This window comes from Oncorhynchus kisutch, linkage group LG15 (genome assembly GCF_002021735.2).
Source record: "Oncorhynchus kisutch isolate 150728-3 linkage group LG15, Okis_V2, whole genome shotgun sequence".
Taxonomy (NCBI): domain Eukaryota; kingdom Metazoa; phylum Chordata; class Actinopteri; order Salmoniformes; family Salmonidae; genus Oncorhynchus; species Oncorhynchus kisutch.
The window spans coordinates 82,229,248-82,244,517 of NC_034188.2; the positions used below are offsets into that span (position 1 = coordinate 82,229,248).

Consider the following 15,270-nt stretch of genomic DNA (forward strand, 5'->3'; position numbering starts at 1 on the left):
ATGCTGTTTCATTGGCTGCTTCATTACAGGAGTTGCATGTTTTTGTTCAGAATAATTACCATAATCTACATGTGAATTCTGTCATTGTGATCACTGTGGGTGGATGCACTAATGAATACGTGTCTGGTACATTTCTCAAATAGCCGGTAAATTAAAAATCTTCTCATCATGTTGTCCAGCGCCACATTTTCCTAAGGGATGTACCAGGATGTAGTTGGTGTTACCAGAGAAAATAGAGGGAGTCCCTAGACACACACCGCTCTGTAGTAGTGTCTCAGAGAGCAGACTAAACAGACGACAAGCCAACTGGTCACAGCATGGCTGGACAGCATGACTGACTCACAGACCTGGCCTTGGACTTCAGCACCTCTGTCCGTCTGGTCGGACAAGCTCACCTTTTGGGGATACTACAGAGAATATGGTCTAGGCCAGAACTGACCTCTCACGAGTAGAGGTCGACCGATTATGATTTTTCAAAGCCGATACCAATTAATCGGCCGATTTGTATTTATTTATTTGTAATAATGACAATTACAACAATAGTGAATGAACACTTATTTTGACTTAATATAATACATCAATAAAATCTATTTAGCCTCAAATAAATAATGAAACATGTTCAATTTGGTTTAAATAATGCAAAAACAAAGTGTTGGAGAAGAAAGTAAAAGTGCAATATGTGCCATGTAAAAAAGCAAAAGTTTAAGTTCCTTGCTCAGAACATGAGAACATATGAAAGTTTGTGGTTCCTTTTAACATGAGACTTCAATATTCCAAGGTAAGAGGTTTTAGGTTGTAGTTAATATAGTATTTATAGGACTATTTCTCTCTATACCATTTGTATTTCATTAACCTTTGACTATTGGATGTTCTTATAGGCACTATAGTATTGCCAGTGTAACAGTATAGCTTCCGTCCCTCTCCTCGCCCCTATTTGGGATCGAACCAGGAACACATCGACAACAGCCACCCTCGAAGCGGCGTTACCCATAGCTCCTCAAAAGCCGCGGCCCTTGCAGCGCAAGGGGAATATCTACTCCAAGTCTCAGAGCGAGTGACGTTTGAAACAGTATTAGCGCACACGCAGCTAACTAGCTAGCCATTTCACTTTGGTTACACCAGCCTATAGGCTGGTAGGCTTGAAGTCATAAACAGCGCTGTGCTTATGAAGAGCTGCTGGCAAAACGCAAGAAAGTGCGGTTTGAATGAATGATTACGAGCCTGCTGCTGCTCAGTCAGACTGCTCTATCAAATCAGACTTAATTATAACATTATAACACACAGAAATACGAGCCTTTGGTCATTAATATGGTCGAATCCGGAAACTATCATTTCAAAAACTAAACGTTTATTATTTCAGTGAAATACAGAACCGTTCGGTATTTTATCTAACGTGTGGCATCCATAAGTCTAAATATTCTTGTTACATTGCACAACCTTCAATGTTATGTAATAATTACGTAAATTCTGGCAAATTATTTCGCAATGAGCCAGGCAGCCCAAACTGTTGCATATACCCTGACTCTGCGTGCAATGAACGCAAGAGAAATGACACAATTTCACCTGGTTAATATTGCCTGCTAACCTGGATTAGTAGTTATAACCAGTGATTATGATTGATTGTTTTTTATAAGATAAGTTTAATGCTAGCTAGCAACTTACCTTGGCTTCTACTGCATTCGCGTAACAGGCAGGCTACTCGTGGAGTGCAATGGTTAGAGCGTTGGACTTGTTAACTGTAAGGTTGCAAGATTAGAACCCCTGAGCTGACAAGGTGAAAATCTGCCCCTGAACAAGGCAGTTAACCCACCGTTCCTAGGCTGTCATTGAAAATAAGAATGTGTTCTTAACTGACTTGCCTAGTTAAATAAAGTTATAAAAAAATATAAAAAAATGTAAAATTGTTATGAAAACTTGATATCGACCCTAATTAATCGGCCATTCCGATTAAATCGGTCGACCTCTACTCTCAAGGTAAGAGGACATAGAGGCATTTTCTATTAAAACTCTGATTTGGCAGATACTACACAGGCCGATGAGTGATTGTCACCAAGAAGAAGCAGCACTGTCAGGTAGGGCAAGAGATAACAAGGCAGAGAGGTGGGCCAGTACACGTTGTGACACCTGACTGGACTAGCCGTGGGTTTATTTCCAGGTATAAAAGGAATAACACAGGAAACAAATTATCCTGGATCAGAACTAGGGCCACACACACAGATAGTTGAGAGTGAGACCACAGAGAAATGCACTCGTGGCCCAGCTTCCACTCTGGCACCTCCGCCACGAGAACAGAAAGACACACAGGATTGTTTGATCCTGGCACACACACACCGAGAGATGTTTAACACACACACACACACACACACACACACACACACAAACAACGAGTCAAGAAGCACACTAATCTTGCACTACAACAAATTATGCTGAGGACACTGACACCCAATGACAGCATCGTTTCACCTAAAGATTAACAAGCAGTCAAAGGACATAATTGAGATAAACTGGAATGAACATTCTGTTAACACTTCTGTCAAATCATTTCTACAGATATTGACGATTTAGCCTATTTCAAAATCGACCTGCCACTCTAATATCAAAACACACAACCCTAGAGATCAAAACAAGACATCAACAATAAATGTTCTGAAGTCATAAAGCTCTTCAAATACACATCTTTCAGTCCTTGACAGCTTAGCATTCATTCAATACACAAAGAGGTCTAAGTAATAATGCTGCCTCTGATGGGACGATGGAACTGATCCACTGGTCCTATTCACAAGCAGAACGATCAGACAGCGGTGCAGTCTATTCCCGTCCGCAGTCCTGTAGGCCCTTATTCTGCCTCCCTGTGACAGTTTTATGGCTGCATTGTTTGAGCTGTTTACCATTCAAGCATACAACAGTTTATAACTCAAGCACACAAAGGTAGGCCTACACGTGGTTTCAGGCTTTATCGGGTTAAATCATTGTAGTTTGAGTTCCGTTCCTTTCTCTGTAGCGAATATTTTAATGGCTGTTAATACAGGGTCTTTACTTTGTGTCGAGGTATGCAGTTATGAATAAAAGGCACAATGACATTAATTGTCCCACTTACTTTGCGATAGCTAGACGCCTGTGTTGTCAATACTGCTTGGCCATGAATGATTTTCAGTGATAAGTAATAACGTTATAACACGGCATAGTTATTCAACCATATATAGACAACATTTACATGTCCTAATTATTATGACTGTCGTGATTGATTGCACAAATTCCCACACGGGTTATAACACCAGCCAGTAGTCACAAAACCAGCGATAAATCCCTATTATAAACCGGATAATCCGAAATTCGCAGATTAGGCTCACATCAATACAATAATCCAGAAAGGATTCGGGCTGTTCACGATTCTCTTTTAACACGCATCTGAAAAATTGCTGATTGCCTTGTTAAATCTCAACAACACCAGGTTAAATGAGAACAACGCAATGGCCACTTCAGTTATTGCTGGTTTGAGAACGGCAAACAAAAATTACATTTAATTTTTGACAAAGCGCTTTGGGAAAGTGATTTAGATCAAAAAAACATCCACAGCAATGGTTTAAGCGAGTTACATTCCAACATTATTAAACAGAACAGAGATGGTTTGACAAAAATGGGCACATAAGCTTTAGACACCATTTTGAAAAACCACTCTGCTCTTTACTGCGCTGCGTGGAATGAAAAATGCGTGACTAGTTATTGAAAACTAGCAAGGCACTAGACAATTCCAACGCCATCATACTGTATCCCATCACGTTTACTAACATAGTTGCATCAGTCACACACTGTCCCTTCTCGTACAATCTGTCAATCGATAACTAGATTGACTAGCTATTTTATCTCAAGCGATGGAGGAAATGCATTACATTTCGTCACACCAAGCTATCAAGTCCATCACTGAAATGTTATTTTTGTCCACCAACTAGGCTAGCTAGCTCGCTAATGCTAGCTATCCTCCATCATCATTGTATTTTCCGAGTACCATGCCATATCCGTGTCGGACAATTGACGGGAAAAGGGGGAAAGAGTATAGATGACACAACAACAATATTTAGCGGGTGATCCTTACCAATGTCTGATTGACAAATGTTGCTCTCTAAATTCCTTATTTTGTTCAGGTATCTTCAAACTCGTTGGCACTGGCAATGTATACGGTGTCGGCGCTCTAGCTTCTCACTACAGCGATTTCGAGCTTGCAGCGGCGTTGGGAACACCGCGGAATGGGGGATGGGGATGCCGAGAGAGGGAGGGATGGGGGACTGGGGGGAGCGAGGGGCCAGCAGCAGGCAAACATTGAACGTTGATGGGCTTTTCAGGCTCGCAAAATTACACCGCCTCTAGAACTACAACTTCAGCTTTAACGTGAGTATAACTATATTAGTTTGGAAGTAACTAATTTTGAAGACAAGTTCAACCTGCCTCTCTCGCACACAACATTTCTGATTCCCAGGCCCATGGGCACCCCTACAATGAACACATACCACTACTTTCCCCAATGCTACACATTCCTTTGTCTCATGCCCTTCTGCACACTTCCCACACCTAGGATCCTCCCTCCAACACATTGCTGCAACATGCCCATAAACTTGACACTTGTCACAACATAATGTATTCGGCACAAAAGCTCATATGGGCTAACTTATATATCCAAACAATTATCACAAGACCACTTCTGGTTACCCTCACTGATTCCACAGCACCCAACTCTGTTTTCATCCACCCAGAAACCACAAATAGGTCAGTCAAAAGGCAAGGGTCCAAAAACTTCACTCCTACTGTCATAGACTCATCTTTATCCTGACCCCTGGTGCAAGCCTCGGGCTCCCGAGAACTTCACCACACCTGAGAACTTCACCACACCTGAGAACTTCACCACACCTACCACCTCTTATACTTGGACATCATTCACTTCCATTTCTCCTCCGGTCTTCAGCTCACTCTGCTTACACTTTCTACCATTCTTCTTCAGCAAACCATCTCCCTTTTCCCCACCATTTTTAACTGACTAAAGCTCACTCTCTTCCTCCCTCTCTCTCTTAGACCTCCTCTGCCTGTCTTTCCCCCCCCCCATTCCTCCTCTGTATTCTAAATATACTGCACTTCTCCTGACATACATCTTGTTCTTGCCTTCTCAAGGGACGCCATTTAACCGGCTGTCACAATCTCTGTACAATCAGCACGAACTCCTCGGGATGTAGCGCTCAACAGAGCATCCCACTTATGAAGCAGCTTCTTCGTCTTGAGGTGCTTCTTTTCCTGACCACGGTTCTTGCTTTGTTCTTCTTCTTCCTTGGGTAGTTAGTTAGATATCAGACACTTAATATACTGCCTGGCAAGTTTGATGTGTTAGTAGCCAACTAACGTTAGGTAACTAGCTAACATACCAAGTAAAATTGTATTTGTCATATGCACCCAATACAACAGGTGTAGGTAGACCTTACCGTGAAATGTTTACTTACCAAGCCCTTAACCAACAATGCAGTTTTAAGAAAAGTAAGTGTGAAGTAAAAAATATAAGTAAAAAAATAAAAGTAACAAATAATGAAAGAGCAGCAGTAAAATAACAGTAGTGAGGCTATATACAGGGGGTACCGGTACAGAGTCCATGTGGAGAGTATATACAGGGTCTACCAGTACAGAGTCAATGTGGAGGCTATATACAGGGGGTAGCGGTACAGAGTCAATGTGGAGACTCTATACAGAGTCAATGTGGAGGCAATATACAGGGGGTACCAGTACAGAGTCAATGTGGAGACTATATACAGGGTCTACCAGTACAGAGTCAATGTGGAGGCTATATACAGGGGGTACCGGTACAGAGTCCATGTGGAGAGTATATACAGGGTCTACCAGTACAGAGTCAATGTGGAGGCTATATACAGGGGGTACCAGTACAGAGTCAATGTGGAGACTATATACAGGCAGTACCGGTACAGAGTCAATGTGGAGACTATATACAGGGGGTACCGGTACAGAGTCAATGTGGAGGCTATATACAGGGTCTACCAGTACAGAGTCAATGTGGAGGCTATATGCAGGGGGTACCGGTACAGAGTCAATGTGGAGGCTATATACAGAGTCAATGTGGAGACTATATACAGGGGGTACCGGTACAGAGTCTATGTGGAGACTATATACAGGGTCTACCAGTACAGAGTCAATGTGGAGACTATATACAGGGTCTACCAGTACAGAGTCAAAGCTCTCGCCAGTTCGAACAACGCGACTCTAACCAGAGCATAACGGACCTATTTATTTTTCATCCCCGGATTCCCACCGCAAACGGAAATTTTTTCAGCTGGATTTTTCAGCTGGATCTTCACAACTAGCTATCTAGCTAAACCGCAACCCCGGATGATTACTCCTGGCTAGCGTTTCCACCCACTTAGCTTGAAACTAGCCCGGCCTGCGCACCTGTGCTACCACCGTAGCATACTCCTGAGCTACAATACCCGGGCCCACGACCGGTCTATCGATGTCACCGCATGAAGAGGAATAAACAGACTCACCCCATCGCGACGTCCCCCAAAGGCTAACTCTCTAGCCCTCGCTATCTCCCTGCTTGCTAATTCGGCCTGCTAACTGCTAGCTTGTCCAGCTCCGGTCCGCTAACTGCTACCTTGTCTAGCCCGGGCCTACAAACTGTTAGCTTATTAGCACAGGCCTGCTAACCGCCTGAATCGCCGCGTCCCAAAACTCTCACTGGACCCATATTTACTTTCTATCTCTTTTGACTTTTAATTTGTTTATACCTTCCGGAAACCTGCCTCACCCAATGTGATACGGAATCGCTATTATTTTTTAAATATTTTTAGAACACACTCAAGAACCTCCAGAAGCTAACCAGCTAACTAGCTACAAGCTATTTAGTCAATGTTAGTTTTTTTTACCTGGATAACACTCGCCAGTCCAGCTTCCCTGCCCCATCCACCGCTGCCCCCTGGACACTGACCTCTTGGCTACATAGCTGATGCACGCTGGACTGTCCATTAATCACGGTACTCCATTCTGCTTGTTTGTTTTATCTGTTGGCCCCGATGCCTAGTCTACGCCATTTTACCTGCTGTTGTTGTGCTAGCTGATTAGCTGTTGTCTCACCTACTGTTTTAGCTAGCTTTCCCAATTCAACACCTGTAATTACTGTATGCCTCGCTGTATGTCTCTCTCAAATGTCAATATGCCTTGTATACTGTTCTTCAGGTTAGTTATCATTGTTTTAGTTCACAATGGAGCCCCTAGTTCCACTCTTCATACCCCTGATAACTCCTTTGTCCCACCTCCCACACATGCGGTGACCTCACCCATTACTACCAGCATGTCCAGAGATACAACCTCTCTCATCATCACCCAGTGCCTGGGCTTACCTCCGCTGTACCCGCACCCCACCATACCCCTGTCTGCACATTATGCCCTGAATATATTCTACCATGCCCAGAAACCTGCTCCTCTTATTCTCTGTCCCCAACGCTCTAGGCGACCAGTTTTGATAGCCTTTAGCCGCACCCTCATACTACTCCTTCTCTGTTCCGCGGGTGATGTGGAGGTAAACCCAGGCCCTGCATGTCCCCAGGCACCCTCATTTGTTGACTTCTGTGATCGAAAAAGCCTTGGTTTCATGCATGTCAACATCAGAAGCCTCCTCCCTAAGTTTGTTTTACTCACTGCTTTAGCACACTCTGCTAACCCTGATGTCCTTGCTGTGTCTGAATCCTGGCTCAGGAAGGCCACCAAAAATTCAGAGATTTCCATACCCAACTATAACATCTTCCGTCAAGATAGAACTGCCAAAGGGGGAGGAGTTGCAGTGTACTGCAGAGATAGCCTGCAAAGTAATATCATACTTTCCAGGTCCATACCCAAACAGTTCGAACTACTAATTTTGAAAATTACTCTCTCCAGAAATAAGTCACTCACGGTTGCCGCCTGCTACCGACCCCCCTCAGCTCCCAGCTGTGCCTTGGACACCATTTGTGAATTGATCGCCCCCCATCTAGCTTCAGAGTTTGTTCTGTTAGGTGACCTAAACTGGGATATGCTTAACACCCCGCCAGTCCTACAATCTAAGCTAGATGCCCTCAATCTCACACAAATCATCAAGGAACCCACCAGGTACAACCCTAACTCTGTAAACAAGGGCACCCTCATAGACGTCATCCTGACCAACTGGCCCTCCAAATACACCTCCGCTGTCTTCAACCAGGATCTCAGCGATCACTGCCTCATTGCCTGTATCCGCTACGGAGCCGCAGTCAAACGACCACCCCTCATCACTGTCAAACGCTCCCTTAAACACTTCTGTGAGCAGGCCTTTCTAATCGACCTGGCCCGGGTATCCTGGAAGGACATTGACCTCATCCCGTCAGTTGAGGATGCCTGGTCATTCTTTAAAAGTAACTTCCTCACCATTTTAGATAAGCATGCTCCGTTCAGAAAATGCAGAACTAAGAACAGATACAGCCCTTGGTTCACCCCAGACCTGACTGCCCTCGACCAGCACAAAAACATCCTGTGGCGGACTGCAATAGCATCGAATAGTCCCCGTGATATGCAACTGTTCAGGGAAGTCCGGAACCAATACACGCAGTCAGTCAGGAAAGCTAAGGCCAGCTTCTTCAGGCAGAAGTTTGCATCCTGTAGCTCCAACTTCAAAAAGTTCTGGGACACTGTGAAGTCCATGGAGAACAAGAGCACCTCCTCCCAGCTGCCCACTGCACTGAGGCTAGGTAACACGGTCACCACTGATAAATCCATGATTATCGAAAACTTCAATAAGCATTTCTCAACGGCTGGCCATGCCTTCCGCCTGGCTACTTCAACCTCAAGTTCTGGGACACTGTGAAGTCCATGGAGGGGGAGACACCCTGGACCCAAACTGTTACAGACCTATATCCATCCTGCCCTGCCTATCTAAGGTCTTCGAAAGCCAAGTCAACAAACAGGTCACTGACCATCTCGAATCCCACCGTACCTTCTCCGCTGTGCAATCTGGTTTCCGAGCCGATCAGGGGTGACCTCAGCCACACTCAAGGTACTAAACGATATCATAACCGCCATCGATAAAAGACAGTACTGTGCAGCCGTCTTCATCGACCTTGCCAAGGCTTTCGACTCTGTCAATCACCATATTCTTATCGGCAGACTCAGTAGCCTCGGTTTTTCGGATGACTGCCTTGCCTGGTTCACCAATTACTTTGCAGACAGAGTTCAGTGTGTCAAATCGGAAGGCATGCTGTCCGGTCCTCTGGCAGTCTATGGGGGTGCCACAGGGTTCAATTCTCGGGCCGACTCTTTTCTCTGTGTATATCAATGATGTTGCTCTTGCTGCGGGCGACTCCCTGATCCACCTCTACGCAGACGACACCATTCTATATACTTTCGGCCCGTCTTTGGACACTGTGCTATCTAACCTCCAAACAAGCTTCAATGCCATACAACACTCCTTCCGTGGCCTCCAACTGCTCTTAAACGCTAGTAAAACCAAATGCATGCTTTTCAACCGGTCGCTGCCTGCACCCGCATGCCCGACTAGCATCACCATCCTGGATGGTTCCGACCTAGAATATGTGGACGTCTATAAGTACCTAGGTGTCTGGCTAGACTGCAAACTCTCCTTCCAGACTCATATCAAACATCTCCAATCGAAAATCAAATCAAGAGTCGGCTTTCTATTTCCGCAACAAAGCCTCCTTCACTCACGCCGCCAAGCTTACCCTAGTAAAACTGACTATCCTACCGATCCTCGACTTCGGCGATGTCATCTACAAAATGGCTTCCAACACTCTACTCAGCAAACTGGATGCAGTCTATCACAGTGCCATCTGTTTTGTCACTAAAGCACCTTATTACCACCCACCACTGCGACTTGTATGCTCTAGTCGGCTGGCCCTCGCTACATATTCGTCGCCAGACCCACTGGCTCCAGGTCATCTACAAGTCCATGCTAGGTAAAGCTCCGCCTTATCTCAGCTCACTGGTCACGATGGCAACACCCATCCGTAGCACGCGCTCCAGCAGGTGTATCTCACTGATCATCCCTAAAGCCAACACCTCATTTGGCCACCTTTTGTTCCAGTACTCTGCTGCCTGTGACTGGAACAAATTGCAAAAATCGCTGAAGTTGGAGACTTTTATCTCCCTCACCAACTTCAAACATTAGCTATCTGAGCAGCTAACCGATCGCTGCAGCTGTACATAGTCTATTGGTAAATAGCCCACCCTTTTTCACCTACCTCATCCCCATACTGTTTTTATTTATTTACTTTTCTGCTCTTTTGCACACCAATATCTCTACCTGTACATGACCATCTGATCATTCATCACTCCAGTGTTAATCTGCAAAATTGTAATTATTTGCCTACCTCATGCCTTTTGCACACATTGTATATAGACTCCCCCTTTGTTTTCTACTGTGTTATTGACTTGTTAATTGTTTACTCCATGTGTAACTCTTTGTTGTCTGCTCACACTGCTATGCTTTATCTTGGCCAGGTCGCAGTTGCAAATGAGAACTTGTTCTCAACTAGCCTACCTGGTTAAATAAAGGTGAAATAAAAAAATTAATAAGAAAATGTTGGAGACTATATACAGGGGGTACTGGTACAGAGTCAATGTGGAGACTATATACAGGCGGTACCGGTACAGTGTCAATGTGGAGACTATATACAGGGGGTACCGGTACAGAGTCAATGTGGAGGCTATATACAGGGGGTACCGGTACAGAGTCAATGTGGAGGCTATATACAGGGTCTACCAGTACAGAGTCAATGTGGAGACTATATACAGGGTCTACCAGTACAGAGTCAATGTGGAGACTATATACAGGGTCTACCAGTACAGAGTCAATGTGGAGACTATATACAGGGGGTACCGGTACAGAGTCAATGTACGGGGCACCAGTTAGTCAAGGTAATTGAGGTATATATACATGTAGGTAGAGTTAAAGTGACTTTTTTTCACCTTTATTTAATACTTTGTAGCGCCACCTTTTGCTGCGATTACAGCTGTAAGTCGCTTGGGGTATGTCTATCAGTTTTGCACATCGAGAGACTGACATTTTTTCCCATTCCTCCTTGCAAAACAGCTTGAGCTCAGTGAGGTTGGATGGAGAGCATTTGTGAACAGCAGTTTTCAGTTCTTTCCACAGATTCTCGATTGGATTCAGGTCTGGACTTTGACTTGGCCATTCTAACACCTGGATATGTTTATTTTTGAACCATTCCATTGTAGATTTTGCTTTATGTTTTGGATCATTGTCTTGTTGGAAGACAAATCTCTGTCCCAGTCTCAGGTCTTTTGCAGACTCCATCAGGTTTTCTTCCAGAATGGTCCTGTATTTGGCTCCATCCATCTTCCCATCAATTTGAACCATCTTCCCTGTCCCTGCTGAAGAAAAGCAGGCCCAAACCATGATGCTGCCACCACCATGTTTGACAGTGGGGATGGTGTGTGTTGCTTTTATGCCAAACATAACGTTTTGCATTGTTGCCAAAAAGTTCAATTTTGGTTTCATCTGACCAGAGCACCTTCTTCCACATGTTTGGTGTGTCTCCCAGGTGGCTTGTGGCAAACTTTAAACAACACTTTTTATGGATATCTTTAAGAAATGGCTTTCTTCTTGCCACTCTTCCATAAAGGCCAGATTTGTGCAATATACGACTGATTGTTGTCCTATGGACAGAGTCACCCACCTCAGCTGTAGATCTCTGCAGTTCATCCAGAGTGATCATGGGCCTCTTGGCTGCATCTCTGATCAGTCTTCTCCTTGTATGAGCTGAAAGTTTAGAGGGACGGCCAGGTCTTGGTAGATTTGCAGTGGTCTGATACTCCTTCCATTTCAATATTATCGCTTGCAAATCAATCAAAATCAAATCAAATCAAATGTATTTATATAGCCCTTCGTACATCAGCTGATATCTCAAAGTGCTGTACAGAAACCCAGCCTAAAACCCCAAACAGCAAGCAATGCAGGTGTAGAAGCACGGTGGCTAGGAAAAACTCCCTAGAAAGGCCAAAACCTAGGAAGAAACCTAGAGAGGAACCAGGCTATGTGGGGTGGCCAGTCCTCTTCTGTCTGTGCCGGGTGGAGATTATAACAGAACATGGCCAAGATGTTCAAATGTTCATAAATGACCAGCATGGTCGAATAATAATAAGGCAGAACAGTTGAAACTGGAGCAGCAGCACAGTCAGGTGGAAGTTGAAACTGGAGCAGCAGCATGGCCAGGTGGACTGGGGACAGCAAGGAGTCATCATGTCAGGTAGTCCTGGGGCATGGTCCTAGGGCTCAGGTCAGTTGAAACTGGAACAGTAGCATGGCCAGGTGGACTGGGGACAGCAAGGAGTCATCATGTCAGGTAGTCCTGGGGCATGGTCCTAGGGCTCAGGTCCTCCGAGAGAGAGAAAGAAAGAGAGAAGGAGAGAATTAGAGAACGCACACTTAGACTCACACAGGACACCGAATAGGACAGGAGAGGTACTCCAGATATAACAAACTGACCCCAGCCCCCCGACACATAAACTACTGCAGCATAAATACTGGAGGCTGAGACAGGAGGGGTCAGGAGACACTGTGGCCCCATCCGAGGACACCCCCGGACAGGGGGGTGTGGAGTGCTTGCACAGTGCAGATGTTGAAAGCTTGGGAAATCTTTTTGTATCCAAATCCGGCTTTAAACTTCTTCACAACAGTATCTCGGACCTGCCTGGTGTGTTCCTTGTTCTTCATGATTCTCTCTGCGCTTTTAACGGACCTCTGAGACTATCACAGTGCAGGTGCATTTATACGGAGACTTGATTACACACAGGTGGATTGTATTTATCATCATTAGTCATTTAGGTCAACATTGGATCATTCAGAGATCCTCACTGAACTTCTGGAGAGAGTTTGCTGCACTGAAAGTAAAGGGGCTGAATAATTTTGCACGCCCAATTTTTCAGTTTTTGATTTATTAAAAAAGTTAAAAATATCCAATAAATGTCGTTCAAGGGGGGCCGAATACTTTCGCAAGGCACTGTACACAAGTCTATATACGATGTGAGCAAATGAGCTGAGATAAGGGAGGTAAAGGCAAAAAAAAGGCCATGGTGGCAAAGTAAATACAATATAGCAAGTAAAACACTGGAATGGTAGATTTGCAGTGGAAGAATGTGCAAAGTAGAAATAAAAATAATGGGGTGCAAAGGAGCAAAATAAATAAATAAATAAATAACATAAATACAGTAGGGAAAGAGGTAGTTGTTTAGGCTAAATTATAGGTGGGCTATGTACAGGTGCAGTAATCTGTGAGCTGCTCTGACAGTTGGTGCTTAAAGCTAGTGAGGGAGATAAGTGTTTCCAGTTTCAGAGATTTTTGGAGTTCGTTCCAGTCATTGGCAGCAGAGAACTGGAAGGAGAGGAGGCCAAAGAAAGAATTGGTTTTGGGGGTGACCAGAGAGATATACCTGCTGGAGCGCGTGCTACAGGTGGGTGATGCTATGGTGACCAGCGAGCTGAGATAAGGGGGGACTTGCAGGGTCTTGTAGATGACATGGAGCCAGTGGGTTTGGCGACGAGTATGAAGCGAGGGCCAGCCAACGAGAGCGTACAGGTCGCAATGGTGGGTAGTATATGGGGCTTTGGTGACAAAACGGATTGCACTGTGATAGACTGCATCCAATTTGTTTAGTAGGGTATTGGAGGCTATTTTGTAAATGACATCGACGAAGTCGAGGATTGGTAGGATGGTCAGTTTTACAAGGGTATGTTTGGCAGCATGAGTGAAGGATGCTTTGTTTTGCGAAATAGGAAGCCAATTCTAGATTTAACTTTGGATTGGAGATGTTTGATGTGGGTCTGGAAGGAGAGTTTACAGTCTAACCAGACACCTAGGTATTTGTAGTTGTCCACGTATTCTAAGTCAGAACCGTCCAGAGTAGTGATGTTGGATAGGCGGGCAGGTGCAGGCAGCGATCGGTTGAAGAGCATGCATTTAGTTTTACTTGTATTTAAGAGCAATTGGAGGTCACGGAAGGAGAGTTGTATGGCATTGACGCTTGCCTGGAGGGTTGTTAACACAGTGTCCAAAGAAGGGCCAGAAGTATACAGAATGGTGTCATCTGCATAGAGGTGGATCAGAGACTCACCAGCAGCAAGAGCAACATCATTGATGTATACAGAGAAGAGAGTCGGTCCAAGAATTGAACCCTGTGGCACCCCCATAGAGACTGCCAGAGGTCCGGACAGCAGACCCTCCGATTTGACACACTGAACACTATCAGAGAAGTAGTTGGTGAACCAGGCGAGGCAATCATTTGAGAAACCAAGGCTGTCGAGTCTGCCAATGAAGATGTGGTGATTGACAGAGTCGAAAGCCTTGGCCAGATCAATGAATACGGCTGCACAGTAATGTTTCTTATCGATGGCGGTTAAGATATCGTTTAGGACCTTGAGCGTGGCTGCACCCATGACCAGCTCTGAAACCAGATTGCATAGCAGAGAAGGTATGGTGAGATTCGAAATGGTCGGTAATCTGTTTGTTGACTTGGATTTCGAAGACCTTAGAAAGGCAAGGTAGGATAGATATAGGTCTGTAGCAGTTTGGGTCAAGAGTGTCCCCCCCTTTGAAGAGGGGGATGACCGCAGCTGCTTTCCAATCTTTGGGAATCTCAGACGACACGAAAGAGAGGTTGAACTGGCTAGTAATAAAAGAAAGGGTCCAGATTGTCTAGATGCATAGATGATGAACAGAGTTTCAGCAATGTAAAAGAGGGGGAGGGGGGGCAATGCAAATAGTCCGGGTAGCCATTAGCTGTTCAGGAGTCTTATGGCTTGGGGGTAGAAGCTGTTAAGAAGCCTTTTGGACCTAGACTTGGCGCTCCGGTACCGCTTGCCGTGTGGTAGCAGAGAAAACATTCAATGTCTAGGGTGGCTGGAGTCTTTGACAATTTTTAGGGCCTTCCTCTGACACCGCCTGGTATAGAGGTCCTGGATGGCAGGAAGCTTGGCCCCAGTGATGTACTGGGCCGTACGCATTACCCTCTGTAGTGGCTTGCGGTCGGAGGCCGAGCAGTTGCCATACCAGGCAGCGATGCAACTAGTCAGGATGCTCTCAATGGTGCAGCTGTAGAACCTTTTGAGGATCTGAGGACTCATGCAGAATCTTTTCAGTCTCCAGTTACATACTGCTGTAAAAAAAAATTATAATAATAATATTTCACCTTTATTTAACCAGGTAGGCTAGTTGAAAACAAGTTCTCATTTGCATCTGC

At 44.9% G+C, this 15,270-nt stretch overlaps 1 protein-coding gene across 3 annotated transcripts in view; it reads right to left on the reverse strand.

Annotated features, from left to right (window-relative positions):
- LOC109878867 (protein FAM168A-like) overlaps positions 1-4,280 on the reverse strand; it is a 48,631-nt gene extending 44,351 nt beyond the window's left edge. For 2 of the 3 annotated variants that reach the window (XM_031791194.1, XM_031791193.1), the window contains exon 1: positions 4,094-4,280. The gene's annotated coding sequence lies outside the window, so the exon portion shown is untranslated. The remainder of the gene's footprint in view (positions 1-4,093) is intronic. The other variant, XM_031791192.1, reaches the window with a different exon arrangement.
- Between the last annotated feature and the right edge of the window lie 10,990 nt (positions 4,281-15,270).